At 45.8% G+C, this 23,750-nt stretch overlaps 1 protein-coding gene and 1 pseudogene across 11 annotated transcripts in view; both read right to left on the bottom strand.

Annotated features, from left to right (window-relative positions):
- FOXN3 (forkhead box N3) overlaps positions 1-23,750 on the bottom strand; it is a 349,057-nt gene that overhangs the window by 77,344 nt on the left and 247,963 nt on the right. The gene's annotated exons all lie outside the window — the stretch shown is intronic.
- LOC118600999 lies at positions 1,384-1,502 on the bottom strand (annotated as a pseudogene).

The following is a 23,750-nucleotide window of genomic DNA, read 5'->3' on the forward strand; positions in this document are numbered from 1 at the left end:
CCTAGGTCCCCGCTCCCAGTGCCATGCTCTTCTCACTGCGGTATCTGCGTAGGCAGTCTAATTGTCTATACCTCACTCAATACTTGACGCCAAGAATCACTCTTGGAGAAACTATACCAACCGCCCTAGCTCTGTGATTGGGTTAGCAGCACTGACTCTGATAAGCCTCAATTTTCCCATTAGCGCCATTCCCCATATCACAGGCACCGGCGTCCTTTGAGTGACGACTAGGGAATGACAGTAGCCGGGCCAGACAGAACTCTATCCCTGTGACACTCTACGCAAAGTAAAACAATGACATTACTCCTTGATGCCCTATGGCTCGAGGCCCGACCAAAATGTTTAGACGGATTTTAGGTTTCTGCGTAGCGCGTTCACGCCAAGGTTAAGTCCTCACTATGTGCATACGTATCACTCAGCACGTGGACCACGCACAGGAAATTTTCTATTTCAGGCCCAACATCTACCCATCCACTTCTTCATTTACTGCATACACACCCTTTTAGTGGCCACTGCGGGCACGTGGAAACGCTCTACAAACCTTCCACAGTGGCTGGGGCAGACACGCCTGGTTGTGCAGTTTGGAGCTGGAACAAGTCAGCTGGCTTTCTGGCTATATGACGTCAGGTGATACGCTTACCGTCTAACCTCACTTTCTTCCTCTATAGGGACATCAGTACCTAAGGAAAGAACCAGGTAGTCTGCTGGTTCTGTGGATATGGTAACTGGAGTTAGTCGTACTACTAATTGCTTTCATCCAGCTAAGCGTTCGGGGGATTCTTTTCAGAATCGCATGCTCTGGCCCGTGGAACAGATGCTCTAGAATGATGTCTGGAGCAGAGGGGGGTTCTAACGGAAGGCTAGATGAGGAACTGAAGACTCCTCACCAGAAAACACAAACAGATCCATCCTGGGGGTGCTGGCCCACTCACAAGCAGCTTCTTTCTCTAGAAGCTGCCTTTTCCCACTCATGGGGAGAGCCCTGGCTGCCATGTTTTCACTTCACGACCTGCTCTCCTGGACCAGCGGACTGAACCAGAGTGGTCACATGACTTCAGTTACTCCAGTCAGGATTCCCATTGCTCCTGGGAACTGAGAATGAAAGATGGCCAGGCCCCCTGGGATACTCTCTGCCACAGAGAATATTTAGCTTAAAAGCTACAGATGACCCACCAACCATGCACAGTGTTTGAGGAAACACAGAGGACACAGAGAAGGAAGGAGAGAGAAGACACGAGTGCCACCCGCATTTTCGGCAGCTGTGTGTGTGTGTGTGTGTGTGTGTGTGTGTGTGTGTATTTTTTAGGTGAGGCAACCCTTGGCTGACTTCACAGATTGCAAGGACCTTGTCAGTTTACAATCCCTTATTTTTTTTATTTTTTACGCCTGCAGCACCTAGTCTTCCTAGGTGGTCTCCCATCCAAGGACTAACCAGGCCCGACCCTGCTTAGCTTCCGAGATCAGATAGGATCGGGCTTCTTCAGGGTGGCATGGCTGTAGACGCATTGAGGCAGCCTTCTACATGGCTGGCCTTTGTCCTGGGAGACCCTAACTTTGGCCCCTAACAGGTCTTTATCTCTGTTTCTCCTTACGCCAGTTGCTTTCTGTTACTTGCAACCAAAAGAAGCCTAAAATTTTTCTAATCCCATTGTCACAGATCCCAATCAGCGCTTGAGAATGGCCTGCAGGTGGCACTTTCCATTCTGAGAGAAAGAATTACTTTAAAAATGCTGAATTTGTGGCATTACCTTTATTTTGCCTGATTGCATTACTCAGACAGAAAGAGCTATGAATAATAATAATAATAAAGACACCATCAAAGTAAAATATTTGACACTCACAAGATTAAAAGCTGAATACAGTAATCGTCTCATAATCATCGTGGGATATGCAATACTTAATCAACAATTACACCGGGAACATGCCCGAGACTTGACGCTTAAGTACCAGGGAAAAAAGCAAAGGAGAAAGTCAGAAAATCAACGCAAGGGAAGAAAGCAATGTATCCAGTCTAAATACTGCATGTATTATTGTAAGAGTTCTACATTTTCCTATCGATGCCATGCATAAAAAATTATAAAAACAATCCAAGAATACACACCCCGAACCAAAACAGTCTAGCGAAAGAGCTATTTTTAAAACCACTTAAGAGTATTCACATAATGGTGGCACAGTCCATTAATCGGGGCCCTTTTTTTTTTAACAGCTTTATTGAGGTATCATTTATACCTTACATAAGAGTTTCTTCAACCAGTCTTACCCCCTGATGGGGGAGAGAGAAGTAGAACGGCCCCAAAGGAAGCCAGAAACTGATGGGGCACAGGTTGGGGTGAGGGCAACTCGAAAAGGGGAGGAGACAAACTCCCTCCTAGGAGGTTGGGGGTTCACATCCCCTCAGGGCCTGCCAAGTGATTGTTAGGAAATATGTATGCATTTTCATATCCAGAACATTAAAATAAAAAAAAAATAAAATAAAGGCCCAGATGCCATGTCCAAATTATCTTACAACCAAGAGGAAGCATCTGAGCAACCTTAGGAAATGCGCAGCCCTTTACGGCACCGGCAATCTCTTTTGGCTGCCGAAGTCAGATTTCTACAACATGGGTTTTATTTTTAATGTTCTTTTTAAGGAGCTGATTCTTCATTCAGGATGCATACAATGCAAGCAGCACAAAAACCCGCACTGTATTATAAATAGCCTCTTTTAAGGCGAGCTGGGAGTATAGCGACGCGTTTTAACCTAGATATAGTTTTGACAACCCATGTACGTTCTTTCGTAACTACTAAGCACCAGCCTCGCTGTGTTATTTTACGAGACTGCATCCTAGATGGCTGCAGCCATAGACAACGAGGCGGTGTTATGACTTCATGAACACATAATAACGCTGCCCTTTTCTAAGAGGGTTTGTTTTCCATCTTCTACAGGTAAACACAGCAAATCTGACATCATGGAATACAACTGAAGAAGCAAATGACCAATGCCAATCACAATAACGGTGTCTGAAAAAATTAGCTCGACCACCTACTTTTGCCACTTTGCACGACCCGCGGAGGTGCGGGAACTCCACGAGCGGGCGGCACCCGGCCACGCGGAGGGAGACGCTAGACATTGCTGCGTCTGCGCGGCCCCCGCCGGGGGGACACGTGAGGACTCTGCGGGGCGCATCACAGAAGGGCTCCCCTCAGCGCCATCTCGCAGGAGACTGAAAACAATAAAAAGCTATATTCAGCCCTGCCTACACAGGAAATTCTCTCTGCAACAATGCTAACAGAGGTTCAGAGGAATGAGGACAAACCAACTCACAAAGCCCAACTCGCAGTCAACTAGTAGAAACATGCAGTTAATTTTAACTAGGTACCCAGAAATACCTTTTATACAGAATTGAGGCAAAAATCACCCCGAGAAACCAGGCGAATTGAAGTCAAGTTTCTGCAAAAGACAAAATATTTTCTTAGACATAAATATAGTCTATTGTTAATGGCCTTTCCTGACCTTAAATTTGACCTTATAATATAAATGCATCCCAAGACAAGTTCCCAAAATACTCCAGGAGTTTTCAAATATTTTCCCTTGTCTAAGCCATACCTACAAATGTCATCTGCAAGTCTTTATATTGTACCTTCAGTAAGCAAAGAGACACAGGAATCTGGCTATGGCTAAATACATTCAGAGCTCACCTACGAACTGTCATGAAAACCTTACTAAGTGTGAAGGGTATGAGAAGGCAAACCTATTATACTTCTTTTAGGTCTGCTGTCTGATTTCTAGTAGGGTCTGGGCATGTGCTAATATGTAAGCTCGCTCACACGCGCACACACACACACACACACACACACACACACACAGAAATTTGCCCTTCAGGATAAGATGTGTGTAAGAATTTTACTTCAAAGGAGACTATAAAGAAAAACCATTTACCTTGCCTTCTTATAGCTACACGTAAGATGTCCAGACTTAATTTTCCTCTTAAGATTATAGAGAAGGCAAACATACCAAAAAGTAAGATTAGAGCACGTGAAAACCCAGTTATCCTTCATACATGTACAAAAATGTGTCAGAACAGTTTTGGGAGAGAGCTTTTGGCGCGGACCTTCAAATGCTAAAACTAGAAGGGCCCTTCCCAGTCATCTAAGCTCAACTTCCTGAATTTACTTATCTTCTTGGAAGTTCACTTCCTTCAGCCCCTATTAACCAAGCCTCCGCACCCTCCGAGCACTGTTCTAAAAGCCTAGTATACAGCAATGAACAAAAAAGTCCCTGCCTTCTCGAGCTGATATTCTTGGGGACGGATGAGAAGATGGAAAACATCAGAGATATAGTTTGCCAGGTGGATGGCTGTACTATGGAACACACAGTACATGCTGCGAGGTAAATTTTGCAGAACGGCAAACTGGGGCTTCAAGTTGCAAAGCTCGTTTGAAGGCAGCAGCAGGAATAAATAACCTAAGTTTTGGTCTTTTTAAGTTTTCATGCAGCAAAGAAATACTAAAACACTAATACAGGCAAAGGAAACACTGATGATAACATATTTTCAGAAGCACGTGCGAAAGGTACACAGGTGGGCATCGATCTGTGTTCTTTCCATCTTTACAATGTGACACTGATCTATTGACCAAGGGTTGACAATCCTCACCCTGAAACTCGAAATACGAAAAGAAGTGTTTCCGGGCACAAAATACCCTAGGGCCAGAAATGTTTTCCTTGTTTGAAAGTGAGAAATAACACTCACTGTAAGTTTCTCATTTTAAAATTTCCTGGCCTTACAGTGCTTCAAAAAGACACTGGAAGGAATGAAATAAAGATAGAAACAGGAGCTTGGTTTCTGCAGTTTCCCTCTCTTTAAATGGAGAGTTTTTTTTTTTTTGCTATATACATTTTGTTTTTCTATTTAGAGTCCCTCAGCCTCAGGGTGATAAGCCACTTATGAAATACAGGAGAAGGCTGTTCCATCCACCAGGGCCATCATCTGGAAAAGAGAGTCAATGAAAAAAAAAAAAAAAAAAAAAAGAATTTCCAGGCAAAAGGGAGGCAGTAGAATGCTTCAGTATTTGCATGTTGTGTGTGCTCTGTAAGCGGCTTGGTCAAATGAACAAACTCCTGAAGACACCAACAGTGATAGCAAGTCCATGAGACAAATTGCAAGCAGCAAGGGCACTGGAAGCCCACCTGCCCTATCCCCCCATCCCATTTGCTCATGGGTACTTTTTCTCGATGTTCAGGCTCAGAGCTCAAATTCCAATAGGTTCATGACCTGCCAACTGATTAAATAAGTCATCATTTGGGTGAGTGGCTGTTGGCTAAAGGGATTCTTCCCCTGCGCCCCTGCCCCCGCACCACCACCACCACCTCCCCCCCACCCCCTGGTGATGAGAAAGTTCTGAAACTGTGATGATGGTGGCACAACTCTACGATTACACTAAAAAACACTGAATTGTAAGCGTTAAGAGTATATATGAATCCTATCTCGATAAAACTACCATCCCCCCAAAATTCACTATTATCATCAAACCCAAAATGTCAATGGTCTTTCTTATTACATCATCCTCATACTAATGGGCTATCACTGAAAACTACCGTTTATGTTTTAACTGTTTTAATTTTTTAAAAGAAAAAAACTTTCCCGGGCATGTCCTCCTCCAAGCCTGGATGTCTGCACTACAGCAGGTTCTGTACCCTGAAACGATGGGTTTTGTACCATCACGTACTCAGTGAGCTGAGAGCCCCAACGAAGGGCAGATACAGAGGGTGGGCAGGGAGCATCTTGTCTTAGTCCCTCATCTCCTGACTGCGCTGTTTGGGGAATGGAGCTGTACCACTAAAGAAAAGAGAAGGAAGGCATGGTTGGAAAAGCTCAAATCCGGATTACTGAGAAAATCAAGTTAAATGAATAATAACAACTCCTCCCAATTCATACGTCCAATTTCAGGAGACAAGAGAAGAGAACAGACTTTGCTTATTTCCTTCCTCCTTCCAGTTATCAAATATCCGTCCATTCGGCAGTCTGCCCTTCTGTCTGTCCGTCCAACCATCCATCATCTATCAAGAGTCAATCTCCTGTGCAAAAACAGTGATATGAATAAAATAATTGCTGTAAATTACAATGCTATACCAAATGTAAGTATGATAACTGCAATGAAATCGAAAAGTGCAATTTACCTCTTTGCCCCATCCCTACCCAAACACTAGCCAAAGGTTATTACATACCCACACCTGGGGACCAAAAAAACTTTGATAAGTAAAAAAATTTTTTTAAAAATTAGGTTGGTAGCAGAGCTTTCTGGAACCTAGGAAAGCAAGAAAAGGCTAGGAAAGAATTACTATAAGTTGTCAAATTAGATCTTACTTCTAGGCTCAACTAAACAGACAAATCAATAAGCTTATACTAGAGGCCTGAATTATGTTAAGGAGAGAGAACATATATTCAAGGCCTCTGCTTTCTAAGAGTTTATGGTACACAACCATGTCTGGCCACCTCTACCACCTGGTCAAACCGCCTTCATCCTCATCTAGATTAGGACAACAGTACCTGAAGCCCACTCTTAGGCCCCCTGCCGACTGCCCACCTACCTGTCCTCTACTCTCCAGGGTGATCTTTATAAAAAGTGGACCAGATTAAGCCTTGCCCCTCTTCAAAACCTTCCAATACTTTCTCATTAGAATGAAACCCAGTCGCTGTTTCACGATTTCTGATGATCTGGCCTCTACCTACCACTCCCAATTCCTTTTTTTGTCTTGCTCGTTCCTCGCCAGCCACACTGGCTTTGCTGTTCTTTCCACGAACTCCATTTGTTCCTGCCTCAGGGCCTCTGAACTTGCCTTCTGCCTAAAAAGCTCTTCTCCTCGATGCTAACATGACTGGTAGCTTCTCATCACATTGGTCCTGATGTCAAGTCTTCAGAAAGGCCTCTTCTGGCCACGTTGCCTAAAATAAGATGCTATGACTACCACTCTGCCCTCACCTTGCTTTATTCTTCTTTATGGCACTTATCCCCATCTGAGATCACATTACAAACTTGTTTCTCTATTTGTTTGTTTTCTGTCTTCCCATTAAGATATGTCACAGAACACAGAAGGGGAGAGATCTTATTACTTATTCATTGCTGTTTGTAACTTATTCACTGCTATTTCCTCAGGGCCTATTACGGTGACTGATGTATAACAGACACTTTATGCAAATAGATAATTTTGATTTTAGCTTCACCCTCCATACTTTTGCATTTTCGTATTACTTTGCTTTCCATCAACAGAAACAAATGATCTATAATAAATGCCCAGCAGAACAATTTCGTAACTTCATTATTAATATTTTCCCTAGCTCCATCTTCTCTCTACCCTGATGGGTGGCTTTAGTCAAAGACAGAGTTGAGTTGATACGGGCCTGAAACCCTGAACATGTAGATGTAGCAATGTTGTATTTACAGATATGATGCTGGGGGCAGGGCTGAGGGTGGGGGGGTGGAGAAGTCTGAGTTGAAATCCTAAGTACACGAGCATGTATGGTGGGTGCACTGTGTCAGGTTTTTGGAAAACTGCCTTCTTTCACCTGTTGGGGAAGAGATTAAAAGATGAAATCTACTCTCCCCACAGGAATAAAATTAAAACTTCCTTAACTATAGAAATCATTTTGATTTGAAGTAAAAGGAAAAGGCAAAAACTTCAATTAAGTAAATCTCAAGAGCAAATGATCTGAGAAATGTGTGAATTTTGTAAAAAGCCATTCTAATGGTTTAAACAGCTTACTCAAGTGGTCTACTTTAAAATGCCAGGAATTCAACCTCTTGATTTAAGAGCTCTGGAATTCAAGTGCTTCAAATTGAGAAAATAATACAACAAGTAAATGGCCATAATTTCTTTTTTGTGTGTATCCTGGCAGTACACCCTCTAGATATACAGCCCCGAACAGTCATCCGCTCTGAGCGCCCTGCATCTCTCTCACGGGAAAAGCGGAAGCCAGTACAAACACCACCAGACTTGAATAACTGACCACCATTCCTTAGCTGAAATTATAAAGCCCTTACCTTAAAATTGCAAACAAGAGATAAAATAAATATTTCAGGGGCTCGTTCAAATGAGCCTCTCAAGAGTCTGGATTCAAAAAGATAGGCAGGCTGTACTCTCAAAAGCCTGCCAGCAGTAGAGGAAGGGATCTAGAAATTCCTGTGGACCCACGTAGTGCATTCATAGAACACCCGCAGCAGTCGGGGCCGCTGTTGAAATCTTCGCCGTCTCTTCTCTGCCCCCCTTTCCCAAGCCCTTCCCCCTTCCATCTGACAGCGTCTTCACTTACTCAGAATCACAGACACAGAGCTCCTCAGTTGAGTAACTGTTGGAACAGCGGCTGTCAGGGAAGGAGGAGTTATTTACAAGCACTGCAGCCTCTGAAATGCTGTGAGGGCAACTCACCGATGCGGACCCTGCGATGAAACTAAACACATTTCAGTACGGATCTATCCAGACAGATGTTCCAGTCTAGGAATGAAACAGTAACTTCCTGGTGCTTCGCGTAGACATGGTGGTTCTGTAAGTGGGATAATCACTACGCCATTCATTTGGAAAGCATCTGCAAGCACCTACTATGCGCCAAGGACTATGGCAGTAGAGGAAGGTCTCATAAGATGCTCAGGAGAAACAGACACAATCCAATGATGATTCAATCACAAAAGACACAATAGTAGTCAGGACTACAATAGGAACTTGAATAAAATCCTATGTCCGCAGGGGAGGGATAGACTAATTCAGAAGTCAACAGAGTATAGCCCATAGGCCAGATCTGCCTATTTCTGCTTGGATGGCCCAGGAGCCAAAAATGATTTGCATATTTTCTAATTATTGAAAAAAAAAGATTTAATGTTTTGTGACACATCGATATCATATGGAAATCAAATTCCAATGTCCATAAACAACACTGAATGGTACACAGTCACATCAAAGTTGGGAAGTTAGAGCTGAATTGTGTGGTCCGTAAAGCCTGTAATACTCACTATCTTCCCTTTATAGAAAAGTGAGCCAACCCCTGGACTAACGCAGCTGAGCAGGACTGAGGGGTTTTGTTTTTAAAAAATAAGATATATAAGTAAACCTCTAACTCTAGTTTAGCAGGTAATAGCTAGCAAAGGGACAATCTGGGGAGAATCCACAAAACCATCTGCCAGTTTTAATGGAAAGCAGCCTCTGATGTCTCCTAGACCAACTGTCACATTTTATAGATGTGGAACTGGACCCCAAGAAATCAAATTACTCTGCCAGGGCCACAGGGAATGAATGGCACAGTCGAGGAGAAAACACCTCTGCTGTCCCCAAACTCATATATGTTCCATCCTGTTGACTGGGAAAAAAAAAAAAAAAAAGATCTTTACTGAGAACTATCTGAGGAAAAAAAAAAAAAAAGGATCGAAAAGTGCCAGATTTATGTTTTTTTTTCCTCAACAAAACACCCCTAACCCGTGAACCACTGGTGCCTCACGAGTCATCATTTCCTCCTAATCAGCCTTTGACCCTCCTCCGCTGTACCCTGCCCTACCCAGATGCCCCTACAGCCCTGTCCCACTGGTGAAGGTGGTCCTGGGATGAGTTCGAGGCTACCAGAGCTCACTCAGAAAGCCGCCCTTCTGCTCATAGCCCTTCCAGCCCTTCATGCTGGTGCTTTTGGGTCTCCAAGCTTTCCAAGGCTGATGAAAACAAGGGGCTGAGAAATGAAACTTACTCCAGAAGCACCTCACAAATTTGAAATAAATGCTCACTTAAATGTGCATAAAAATAACCTTATGTTAACTAGGCAAGAACAACTTAACTCTCACACAAGTTACACACAATGATACTTCGTGTGGGGGGTGGGGGAACTTCGCCAGGTTGCTGTGATGACGGGTGGAACCTCCAAACACAGAGAGAGTACTCAGAGCTACCCAAATACTCAAGATGTCGTTTTCTTTCTATATAAAGATCCCACTCAACTGTCATGTCCCTTATGAAATATTTCTTCATTTTTAAGTTACTTTCTTTGTATTCTAAGAGAACATGCCGCTTTAGATCCATAAAATCATTTCTATACAGAAATAATGTAATGCACTTCTAGAATACCAATGATGGGCTATGGGAGATGCAAAGCAGTCTTAATACATCACCCTTGACTTTGAAGCATTTACAAACAACGGGACAAAAGTCATGTAACAAACCCTAAGTTAAACAATTCAGACAGGAGGTGTGGTTGAAATGGTCAGGGAAAGAACTGCATCTTGAATAATGACCATTTACTGAGTGTCTACTAGGTGCCACTTAACACACTTAGTCATTTCAATGATCATCTTTAGTCCTTTAGCCCTACAAAGTAGTGATTCTTACACCTATTTAACAGATGAGGTAACAGGTTAAGTGACTTGACAATGGTTACTACTCAGCTAAGAACTTAGTGAAACACAGGCCAAAGCCAGGATTACTTTTACCACCTGAGCTTCTCAAAGTGGGCCATACACCACCCCCTGGTGTGTAAGAACATCCAGGAAGCCAAGATGGAAAAGACACATTTTACCTAAGCCTCGATTTTACGTGAATATCTAGGGATAGTTGAAGGCAAGCAAATGATTATATGAACATATATACAGATATAGTATAAAATAGAACATAAAACTCTCAGAGGTTTTCCATTAAGGTTGCGAAGAACATGGCAGTAATGCTGCTGCCCCACGTTCTGGTAGGCTCAGGGCTGCGGGAGCCACCTACAGAGGGCAGTCACTTAACAGAGACAGGCAACAAGGTCAGACAAAGCATGGAAGGGGGTTGTCAAGGGCACTGAGTATCTGGTGAGTTGAACTTGGGGGACCGTGCCAGAGAGAAGAGAGTGCGCATTGCGCGCCGACAGCCTGCGGCCACCACAGTTCAGCTATAAATGGCTCCCCTGCTGCCCCAGGTTGTCAGTGCTCATCAAGGCACAATGTGAGATGGTCTGGGCCTGAGGGGACCAAAAATGGAGAGAGCATGTGTTTGGAGGCATCCTTTTGCTTCATTCATGGAAGGTTCATGGGCGTTGTGCAAAAGGGCCTCGGGCACGAACCTGGAATTCACTCTGGGGTGTGAAGGTTCTGGAAGCGAGAATTGCAGGAGCTCCCCAGGGAAAGCTGCTCAGGGTCTGTGCATCTCTACCCTGCTTTGAAGTGGAGATTCCGCTCAAGTTTTCATCATTCGTTTAGTCTTGGTCCTTCCTGTCTGCCCCGAAATGCTGCCCACGTGGGAGATCAAACAGCTCATTCCCATGAAACAGACTGGGTTGCAGAAATCTCAGTGGAGAGCAGAGAAAAGATCAGATCCTATTTCACCCCCAGAATCATTTCTTAAGGTAAAAGTCTGGCTAGAGGGAGCAAATTCCTTTGGGCTGGAACACCAAGAATGTGCCAAGTTCACAGGAGAAGCAAAATTCTACACTATTTCAATAGAAGGGAATGTACAGCCACGTTTGCCTGAGTCCTTTTAATAAATATTTTGCCTCCGCCCTCCTTCCAGTCTCTTCTCTACCTCTCTTACGTGCCATCATTGTGTTTTTTAAGGCCTCAATTTCTTTCTTGAAATCCCCCAGGATTTCCTTGTTCTGCCAACTCCAGCTGTGTCCCCAGGGAATACCCTTCTCGCCACACCTCCATTTCCTCATCTGTACAGAGCCTGTGACCCCACCCACGGCTCTGCAGGAATCTACCGCCACGTGGCACGCACAGCTCTCAGACTCAGCACTAGTCCAAACCAGCACTCAGCTCATTTTCATCACTGGTCAAGAGCACGGACCTTGGAGCCAATGCGTTCGGGTGAAAATCCCAGCTATGCCACTTATAAACCACCTGCCGCTCTGCAGTTACTTCCAGCTGCGACGCTCATGCTCCTGTTTCCCCATCTGTAAAACGGGTCATACACACAGCACCCGCCTCCACGGGTGTTTGTGGGAATGAACGATACAGCAAGCGGAGCGCTCAGAGCGGGGGCTGCGCGGAGCGAGCCCGTCCGTGCTTTGGCTGCCGTCTGCCACCCCCGCCGCCACCCCCGCCACCCCGCCCTACCTTCGGCTGGGCTGCTCTCATCGCTCCAAACCTGGAATACCTCCTCAGTGGAAGTGGGAAGCTCGCTCTCGCACCAGGAGCTCCCCGTCACATGCCTGAGTGAAGCGGGCGTGGGGACCAGAACCGTGTACAGCATGGAATGCGGCCCCTCGGGTCTAGCCAGCTGTCATCCTGTGGCAAGGCAGGCCCAGGGCTGCCGCATCCCCTGGTTGTCTAGAGGACCCAGAAATCTAGATATTTATGTCAAACTTCCTGATGTTTAAGCATTGGCAATGAATTCAAATTTTCAAAATCACTGTGACAAGTAAGTCCATCTTGGCGGCAGGGTTCCAGATCTGCCCCCAGGGTCATCGGTCTGGGACCTTGCTCTGTGGGGCGCAGTCATTTACAAACCGTGCTTCTGAACACAGGTCTCCTCCAGGTGGCCCCAGAGGAGCTGCTTGTCTTTCTCACCTCCTCAGACCAAGAGGCCTCAAGGCCACTTTCTCTGACCACACCCTCCCTGCTGGGGCCCAAGCACAGGCCAACCCCTCCCAACTATTCCCCACCCCCACTCGCTCCGACCCAGCAATGCATTAGGCCACTTAGCAAGGATCTGCAGAACAGCTAAGTGCTTTAATGACACTCGCCTATCGATTTAGAGCTTTTTTAATTCTTCCACTTGGATTTCCCAAGCATGGCACAGCTGCAGCAGTGCGAGGATCTTGGAGGCTAAGTTCCCAGAGGCCAGGGGCTGCTCCGTGACGCTCTCCCTGGCAGAGGGGGTGCGTGCAACTGACTGTCGGGGGACCCTTCCGACGAGGCTGCGGAGGGCTGAGGGCGCAGCGCACTGCTTAGTGTCTTTCTGGAGAGACTCCGTCATGCCGACGCTTCTACCCCCGCTGCCCATGCTGCCACTTTCTGGTCTCATGTCTACAGAACGTAGGTTTCAAGTGCTGCCCAAATCTCCAAGTCTGCGGACGCAAGTCAAACACGAGGAAACCAAGTTCTCCACATTTAAATTAGCCATGAGTTGCCTACTAAGGCAAATCTGTATTCACTCACTTGCTCACTCACTCACTCACTCACTCACTCACTCAGCATCAATTCACTCTATGTCAGAAACGGTACAAAAATTAAGTGAGATATAGCAAAAGTCTATCCCCGCCAACACAGAACGCCAGAGGCTAAATGGGGCCTTAAGACATGGCCCCATCCGTACACCCTCCGGATGACCTGAGGCCCATGGAGTTGAATACAAACTGCACATGACCATTTGGCTATGATGGAGGGGGATAAAGATCAAACCAGAAATCCTTGCTCCTGGTCCAGCGTTCTTTTCAAAGTGCCCTACAGAACACTCGAAACAGGATTCTAAACCATTAATGAGGCCGGGCACCCAGTTAGATAGACATCAGGACCCGGTGACCTTCAAGGAAACGTGACACTCATCAACATCCACAGAAAAAGGCCCTGTGAGACGCCGCCAGGGCACCTGCACAGGGGTCCCTCCTCCCGTCACCCTTCTAGAACTATTTGCCAGTGATTCTCATTCATTCTTTCTTTCTTTTTCAATGTCCCAATGCACCTAAGGGACAAGAGCCCTGCTCCTGGGTGATGGAGATTCACGAGGAGTCTAGAGGGCGGGGTGGAGGTGGGTCTGAACACGCACCCAAGGGGCACACTTCATACGCCCCTAAGAAAAGGATGAATTCCGGCGGCCTGCCCCCCAGCTAAGTAGAATCAGTGCGCGGGCACAGTCCTGCCTCCTAAGGATGCCTGCTGTCATTTTCAAAGGGTGACGAGATCAAGTAGTCTTTCATGGAACAAATGGCATTAAAAAAAAAAAAAAAAAGGTTCTCCACACAATGCGCTTCACTCTCCCTCAAACTAAAAATCAATCAATCAGTGATACTGTGTCTCCGGCAATCAAAGCCTGGGGTGCGTGGTGGGGGGAGGGAGTGAGGGAGGGGAGAGTCAGGGCTGAGCAGATGGTTGATGAACGGCTCAGCGCTGAGGGTCAGGGGGCAGGGATCACAGATGCCGTCTCGGACCTCGTGCTCTTGCCATGTTCCCTGAAGCCAGGATAAACAGGCTGTGTGTGGATCTATTTTTGTCACACAGCTGCAAATATAGGGTTTATGAAGATGTCTGATGCTTGGCCAAAGGAGATTTGTGCGCTGAGCCGCTGCTCTCCCGGCCCGGAAGAAGCGACCTCAGACTGTCTGCCCATCCCTCCTCATTCCGATGGAGTGAGGCATAGCCCCACGCTCTGACTCCTTACGACTCTTCCCGAGTTGCAGGTTTTCACTGTTTCTTTCCCTAATCCATGAGCGTTTGAGGATGTGCATTATTGTGTTTGGCACCCACCGGCCTCAATGCTCTCGACCCTTCTACTGCATGGGCTGCCTATTCTTGGTGGAATTTATTAGCTTCATTGATTTCTATTTCTGACTTCCTCGACGTTGGCTCATTGATTATTCAGGGAGAACCTGGCAATGAGACCACAGTGTGATATTCTGCCAACGGGAGCCTGAGCAGGTGGGACCTCTACAAGTCTTTTCAAAGAATCAGAACCTATAAAAAGCATTGTAGTGTGGGCTCCTCGAGTTATCCCGGTCATTCTGCAAATAGGTTATTTTCTGGTGAGTGGCATGTCACTTCAGTAGAAAAAAAGCAGGGAGTCAATGACTCAAAGGCCGAAGGTTTGAGGCCCATATAAACCAGTTTATTCTTGAGCAGAGAAAAACTCCGTTGTTTAGTTAGAAAACTAAACCTCTATCCACGTGATGGGGGTCCCGGGGCAGGGGGACGTGCCCCTCTTAATCGCCATGAACGACGTCTCTGCCGACTCACATGGACACGTGGACACATAAGGACACATATCCATTCTACTGTTAGAGGGTGAGTCCCACCATCTGCACACGACCCAAGGGTGTTTGATGGTGAGGGCGACACTTTTAAGGTGCAGCGGATAAACCTGTTTTGTTTTGCTGTTTGTTTTTTTTCTTCACACAGCATAGAAGTAAAGGACATTGTATTTAAACTTCAAGAAATTTAAATTAAAGAGTGGGAAGAGGTTCCTTCCAGAAATCAAGGCTGAAACATACTATTGAAGGAAGTAGTAAAATTATCGTCTAGAGAAATCTTTTAAGAACAGAACTAATTGCCACCTGTAAATATCAATGTGTGCATAATCCGATCCTGGGGGAGTCGACAGGATGAGAAAATCTCTCAAAATCCCCTCTGGCTTCCCCATCAGGTTGGATTTTCACCCTAAAACATGTGGCGCCCTGCGGCTGACTTCTGGCTGAGGCCCTGGTGTGAGAGCCACCTGGTCGCCGATCTTCAGCTGACTCCGACCTCGGCATTAGGCACGGGGTGTAGGTGGGAGCCACGAGCACGGGCTGAGTGAGGGGCTGCGGTCTTCAGAGCACACGGGTGGAAAACAATGGAGTCTGTGTGCGTGCCCAACCTTGGGCATCCTAACGAGACTTCGTATTTGTCCTAATGCGTAAAAGTAAATGAGATGGCGTAGAGAATGAAAGGGGAACTGGCCCTCCGTCTCCGGATGGAAAACTGGAACAGCTTGGCGCACACACGTGAAAACACGCACCCACGCTCACGCACGCGCAGGGACTCGGGCCGTGACGAAGGGGGCTGCGTCACACGACGAAAGCGCTGGGGAGGCCACGAGAGCTCGGCGCAGTGGCGTTCCCGCGACCCCTGTGTGGGGGTGACGCTGGGGTCGAGGGGGAGGCTGAGCCAGGGGCCTCTTGGCCCCCGGACCCCTTAATTCAACCAGAATAGTTCTGACTTCCTGTTTTACTTTATTTCAGCTCCATGGAAGGTTGCAGGGAGGAAGGTGAGGAGGAGGAGGGAGGGAAAGAAGGGAGGGGAAGGGAAGGAGAGGAAACCCAAGCAACCCGAGATGGAGTGCCAAGTTCACGGAGCCCCTGGGGCAGGCGGGTCTGACGTGAACCCCGATCCCTCTGTTTCCCATGTTGGCTACGTGCCAGCGACAGGGAGACGTTGATGCTTTACCCCACGGGCGATGCTGAGGCCCTAGTGAGGGCGTGCGGGCATGTGCCAAGTTCAACGGCTGCCGCACGGTAGGCAAGGTTAACAAGTGGTGAGGCCCCTGTGACACAGCCAGCACCGCTGGAGCCCCGTTCGCTGGGAAACGTTTCATAAACCTTACATATCTTTTTCATTGAAAGAATTCATATTCAATGATGACAGACAACACTAAAAGTTAAAGGGAACCAATTTAAAGACATAGTCAATGTACTTTACCTTCGAACGCCTCTATCCACTTTACAGTACGTCTTTCCAATCTGTATCACTGCTTCTTCTAAACTCTGCTTCAAGAAGGGGTTAAGGAGCTACGCACAGGTCTGCGATGAAAAGGCACCCAGTTCTCTTCCGGTGTCCTTCCGGGTGCACTCACCCCCGCCCTTGGTCTCCTCTAGGCTTCCTCCCTCGGTGAGCTTCGTCTCTCACAAGCTTAGTTATCACCCCGTGGACCAAGAAGTCACCACCTCAGAGTTTCTAGCTCCGGCCACTGGCCTGTTTTAGCCACATGTTTTTCACTACCTGAAACAGGTTATCGAGTTTGCCTGGGAGCTTCTGAAACTACAGATTCCACACCCCTACCCCAGACCCAGTCGTTCAGTCTAAAGAAGGCAACGTCCCCAGGCTATCGCTGAACAAATGGCTTCTCAAGGTCTTGCTGCCATTGCCCTCCCTGCCTGAAGACATGTTACAGAAAGCTGCCTATCAAACTAGCATCCACCTCAGGGATGCACTTGCTACATCACTAAGGATTTCTCTCTCTCCCACTCTCTCTTTTCTTCCCTCCCTCCCCCACCCCTGGATCTAAAGGACAAATTAGATCTTTGGTTCTCTTTGGTAATGAGTCAGTTTTAATCTTTAAAAGATACAAGTGAACATGTTTTTCTCTTTGCCTTGGTCACTAGGAAGCTCACAGACAAACCCATGACTGACTGCCCTACCCTTTAAACCAATAGAAAGAACTTATGGTATTAATTTTATATATTGTTATCCCCTAACTCTATCTTGAGTTTCTTACTTTTATTTTCCCTTTGCCTTGATTGCTGAGTGTCCTTTAAAAAAAAAAAAAATTCTTGTTATACTGCACAGCTACTGCAAAATCATTTTAGAACAAAGTGGGATGTTAGACAAAGTATTTAAACACAGGCGTTGACTTGCAGCCCTCTGTAGCACAACAGCCAGCTCTAAGGCAGATGGTGACCGGCACCAAAGCTGAGACTAGGGCTCTGAGGAAACTTCGGTTTTAGGGTCAACTCCCTGAACAGAAACCTTCCCACCAGCTTTGGTCGTTACAGAATATCTGGGAGTGTAACTGAACTGCATATTAAATATGCATAAAGATTATTAAACTATTTAAGAAAAATAAAAACAGCCATACCCATTCGAAATCTAGACTCCTGATAGTCAATTCTAAGCCTGCTGTCTCTCAACCCCGGCCAGCAGATCCACACGCAGAACTTCTCAAATGCTGCCTCTTACGTAGCAGGTGGGTCCACGGGACTGCGTGCAAGTTACAGCAGATGCTGAAGTCTCTGGCCTCGCCTATCGAACGACACGAGTGGGTTGTGCAGAATACCTGAACATCATTCCAGCTGTTTAGAACCATTAACATTTTAAAGTCCTGGGTACTCCAAACAGCTTGCACACTATGACCCCACAAAACCTGCCTCCATGCTTTTAGCGGAACTACTGTAAAACTACTGTTAACCAAGTGTGATCAAAAAGGTTGCCATCTGCTATGGAAAAGCTTTCTTCTACCTGTGAAAGGATCTGTTCTCTGGGGCGCAGAGTCAGAAGCACTCATGGTGCTTGATACCAGGAGCCCTGGCTGGTCTGACCCCATGGCAGCCTGGACCAGAACTCTGGCCTGTAGGGAAAAGGCCCTGTGCTTGTGGTGATCACCATGTGCTGCTATAATTCAGAGGGGTTCACGCTCCTTCTTAGCACTGACTCGATCCATCTGCATCAGGAGGGTGGGCACTGGCCAGCAGTCTCCGGGTCGGCACAGCCGGGGAGCGTCCAGGTCTGACCTTGGCCTTGTATATGGGCAGCGGGGCCTGAGTGGAGGGCGCCTGTTCTTGTCATTGCTTTTAGTTATTTCTTTCGTGTAATAATTTAAAGATATGGATCCTATTTATTAAATTTACTTGGGAAATGGCAACAAAAATTAAGTGAGATATAGCAAAATTCTCAAGGTACATGTATTAGGCACAAGGGTCAGATCTAAAGCTTCCTTATTCTCTAATATTTAAGTAGCCAAGAGTGCCTTAAACACCGCCATTTTCTATTTTTGCAAACATAACTTGATCTCTGAAGATGTGAACTAACCATTAACAATAATCCCATGAACATAAACTAGCAGCTGTAAATTGTAATTTATTTTATTCTTTTATAGATTGTAGTTGTGTGACCGATACCACCTTATTGCAGCCCATATGAAGTAAATAAAAAACTTCCCGTAATTTCCTGACTCAAAATAACTACAATGAACATGTTTCACTGTATGTCCTTCCCATCCTTGGCTTCTACGTGCTGGGGTCAGCCTCAGTCAGGCTCTGGACCACATATGTCAGCACCGTGCTGGGCTGAAACCCAAGGCTGGCTGGGGCATTCATTCAATTTCTCAGAAGAAGCTAAGAAGGTAGCTGGACCCACCAAGTGGCTTCGTAGTAGTTTCCAATTATGGAGTGCTTATTCTATATTCCAGGCACTGGGCAATACGATGTAAACCCCCCCTGAGAACTAGCATAGTGAAGCTTACTTCTCATTTCACAGAAGGAGAAAGTGAGACCTGAAAAGACACAATACTGCTCGTAAGGAGAAAGGCGGGGATTCAAGGCCGTGACTGGTCCACCATCGTAAGAAAGAAACACCAGTTTCACATTACTGTTTCAATGACGATATACAGCTTTTGCTGTCTTTTCTTCCTTCCCACATCTCCAGGTGTTCGTTACCAGGAAGAGAAGGCGGGCAGGAGGTGAGGGGGTGGGGGTCTACTCCAATCTGAAAGGATGGCGAGGAAGGACAGCTGGACCGGCCTGGGGAGGGGCTGGTTTTGCCACCGACTTGCCCCAAAGCAAGTCCAACTCTGGGCCTAGTTCGCCTGTCTGTTCATTGAGGATGTGGTCACCTAGGTGTCCAGCTCTGAAATTCTATGACTCGACTTGGTCCCCGCATAACCTCACCACATACAAACTAGATGCCAGTGAGGACAAAGGGATTTGTGTCACTTTGCTGCTATCACCGAAATAATAATTCTGAGTACATAGTAAATACCATTTGAATTACCCTGTTCTAAAGAAAAACATTAAGCAAATGCTTCATTTTATTACACATGAGGGGACGAGGAGACATTAGAAGAGAGAATTACATGGAAGACACGAGAAGGAAGAAACGCTCCCGATTTAATTTTGTATCGTGAAGTGACCCCAAAGCCACGGGTGTGTACTTCTTGTACTATCACTGAGATGAAATAAGCGAAACACTTGATGTAGAATATAGACCACACTACTGACACCTTAAAGTCTGGTATACATGACTACATGGTGACAAAAGCCCTTCAGAAATGTTTACCGTGTAGACTCTGAAGTGTACTCAACATAAACTAGTCAAAACCTGAACATGTGGGCACCTAACCTTAACAACAACAACAACAACAACAACAACAACAACGCACTGCTATCACCGAAACAACGATCCCGAAGACCAAGGAAACACCATTTTCTGTAATACTACCTTAACTCTTTTGGGATAACAAATACAGACATATCCCTAGATTCCCTCTGCCCCTGAAATATGGGAGTATCACAGCCTTTGGCTTTGGAACACTCAAGACAAAATGTATGTCTGAGTATTACATAAAAGTGATATTAAGTTCTTTTTATTATAAGGCATTCTTAAGAGATCTGAAAACTTAAGAGGCAGCATTAGCCACTTAGTATTTGCAAAGGACTGATAAGTGGAGACGTGCAGTTTAAATGAAGATAACCAAGGCTTCCCCGATCTGACAGGCTTTCCTGAACACCTCAATCATTTCAACAAATGCTGCAGAGTAAGGGCACTCTTTTCCAAGCCACCCTTCAAGGCACAACCATAATTATTTGTGCTTTCGGTTACAACAGATCTTGGTAATTCCATTTCCCACTGGGAGTGACAGATCTCAGTGGAACTGGCCCTGTTTGTTTTTATTTTAGGTTTTATTGAGGTATAACTAACATAACATTATCTTAGTTTCGGCTGTACAACATAACGATTCGCCATTCAGATATATTTCCAGATGATCAACACAGTATCCATCACCACATAGTTACAGATTTTTCTCTTGCGATGAGAATTCTTAAGATCTCTTAGCAACATGCAAATATACAATACGGTACTGTTAACTTTAGTCACCATGCTGTAACGCCACCTCCCAGGACTTACTTATTTTATAACTGGAAGTTTGTACCTTCTGATCTTCACCCATTTCACCCAGTCCCCACCCTGGCCCACTTGTTTTTAAATTTCAAAAGTTTTCACACGCAATGTTTTCTCCACTAGCAAAACGCTTGCTGTGAAGTTTCAAGGTTTAAATAAGGATTTCTACATCAGTCACTTCACTAACATATTTATCCATCAAGATACTATATGGAAGGAAAATCCACTTTTGTTTAGGTAAAATTTTAAAGTTTGTACAAGTTTCCCGTGTGTTTTGAAAGCAAAGACTTTCTCAAAGTTTTCGTTAAAGGGTTCATTTTTTCCCTAATTTCACTTTTAGTCACATAAATTCATCTTAACCTACATTTGTGAACCTAATTTTCTAGTTATGAATGCTTTAAAAAAAAAAAAAAAACAAACCCCAACAACCTATTCTTGGGAGAGACTGACATTTCAGTAATCTTTGCCAGCTGGCATGTTCAGAATGGAATCTAAATATTGTATTAGCAATATCAATAACAAGCAGGGTCGGCAGGCCTTAATAAAACACTCTTGAATTGTGAGAGCAATTTCTGTTATTCTGTGTTTCACCTAGCACTGATTTAATAAAATCCATGACAAACTCTTTTTTAATCATGTAAGAATTCTGAGGTTTATTATATGTGCATAATGAAAATCTGAAATCAAGTAGGTATAATGAAATTCTTCTTGCCCGATCATTTTTGAAACTTTTGACAGAAGTAACACGTACCCAGCAAAACCCACATAATACGTGTACAACTAAATGGATTTTCACAGTTTGCCCAAGTAACCAGCACCCAAATGAGCAAACCTCAGGAGACCCCTTCCACCTCCTCTAGTCACCACCTTGCACCCCAGGGACAACCACACCGTGACTTCTCTCTGCACACTATCCCTGTGAACCCTGGCTGGGGGCAACACAGAGCCAGGGTGATCACCTCGTCAGAGCCACCAGTGCTGACCTGCAAGTTATTTACTTCTTGAAAGGTAAGTGGTATCTTGATCTTACTGGCGAAGAAAGAGAGGCTCAAAGTCAAGTATTTGACTGAGCCAAGGGGCAGATAACGTGTGTAAATGAGTGTGTAGCCATGCATATGTAGGTGCATATATGTTTAAGTGTGTGTGAGTGTGTGTACATATGAGAGACAGACAGAGAGAGCGAGAGGGGGAGAGGGACAGGGACAGGGAGAGAGCGCTATTATGAGAGTCTGTCGGAGCTGGGATTCAAAGCCAAGTCTCTCTAATGCCAAACACAGTTGTTTAGCACAAAAGCTATTTTTAGGCAATCCCATTTTCCTCCTAGTTCATTGACTCACATGTCCAACACATGCCATTTATAGTTAAATGGTGTAATACAGGGAACTATCGCACGCCCTGGCCCCCGACACACACACACACACACACACACACACGCGCGCGCGCGCGCATGCGTATGGTATGCTAGGTTTTGAAATGTGACCCATTTTCTCATTACATTCTGGATCGTGAATGATTCTGCGTCTTGTTAGAGGTGTCTTCATTTTGAAAATTAAGTTGGGAACAAGCTAGTGAGATTGAAGAGGGTACATCTTTGATTCTGAGCTGGATTTCCATTACTCTTTAAATTATACTGATTTAAGATGTGATTAGTATTATTTTTCCTGAGTTGACTGGGTAACGGGAGAAACGCCACAGTATTCTACACTAATGACATCTGAGGCTCTGCTACCTTTTCCCGCTTCCCATCGCCCCGGCCCCCTCACCTCTACCCAAAATGACCTCTTGGCCTGGTCACGGCTGCTTGCATCTCCTTCCAGCTTTGGCCCCAGCAATGACACTACAATTCAGGGTACCCTGACTGCCACCCACGGTGCTCACGTGCTGCGAGGCACAACCCCCCTGCAGCAATCCCCATGTTTATGAGTATCAGCTCTTGGCTCCGGGCCCTTCCTTACGTGCGCATGTCAGCATAAGATTTAAGTGACACCACCTATTGAGTCCCCACTATCTAGTCACCCCTATATCTTCTCAAAGTCAAACCCGCTCTCCAGTACCTTTACCAGACTCTCTCCTATGATTCTGCCCAGAATACTCTTCCTTCATCTTCCCGTCTTCTAAACTGGAGGGAATAAGGTAAGCTGCCCAAAAGGGACATGGGTGACTTTTCCCATCTCCACCCTGGCTCATCATATTTCTCCTTTGCTTTGAAGACACATACGCGCTGTCTGTGCACTTACTTGTGGTCTGTGCCTTAAGTGTGGGCTCCGTTATTTTGCGAGCTTGGCTAAATGAGTGTTTGCTGCCGCTGCAAATGTAATGGTACCTCTTTTGTATTAGGTCCTGGAGCGACGCTGCGAGAAACACACAGCTGGCTATGTCAAACAGTTCACGGGGCAGATTTAGGAAATGCAGGCCCAGCAGCCTTGCACTACACAAGCAACACCCCAACTCCTGACTTCCTTCTCCCCTCAGACTCCAAGTCCTTCTGCAATGCAAACCACCAAGGCTTCTGTCTTTAGTGATTCTGTCTCCCAGCTGGACTGCAAATTGCTTGAGAACGGAGGCCTTCTTATCTCTCTCCCTAGCACCTCGAGGGGTACCCAGCACACTGCAGGAGAGGGAGGAACGTCTGTGAAATGCATATATGTAGTTCACTGTTGTGGACTGAACTGTGTCCCTTCCAAAATTAATATATTGAAACCCGAACCTCCAATGTGACTGAATTTAGACACAGTGTCTTTAAAGAGGTGATTAGGTTTAAATGAGGCCATAAGGGTGGAGACCCTAAGACAATAGGGCTGGTGTCCTACAAGAGGAGGAGGAGACCAGAGGGAGCGCAGTCCCACAGAAAAGGCCGTGTGAGGACACTGTAAGGCGGCGGCTGTCTGCACGCCAAGGAGAGAGGCCCAGGAGAAATCAAACCTGCCAACTCCTCGGACTTGGACTTCCAGCCTCCAGAACTGTGAGAAAATCAAAGGCTGTTGTTTAAGTCACCCAGTCTGTAGTATTTTGTTATGGCGGCTCCAGCTGATTAATATACCCACTCACTGTCCAAGTACCCTGGACTCTAAAGCTGGGACTCTGGGGATCAACTGTGGCTGCCATGAGAAGTTCACAAATGTCCTGAGGTTGGCTGCTCAAGGCTAATCCTCTGTGAAGGGCACTAACATCCCATCCCCCCTCCCTCCTTTATCGCCGATGAGGCGAGTCTAGTTAAGGCAATCCCATTCTGCCAGGAAAGT

The sequence above is a fragment of the Rousettus aegyptiacus genome, unplaced genomic scaffold, assembly GCF_014176215.1.
Source record: "Rousettus aegyptiacus isolate mRouAeg1 unplaced genomic scaffold, mRouAeg1.p scaffold_m13_p_3, whole genome shotgun sequence".
Lineage (NCBI taxonomy): Eukaryota > Metazoa > Chordata > Mammalia > Chiroptera > Pteropodidae > Rousettus > Rousettus aegyptiacus.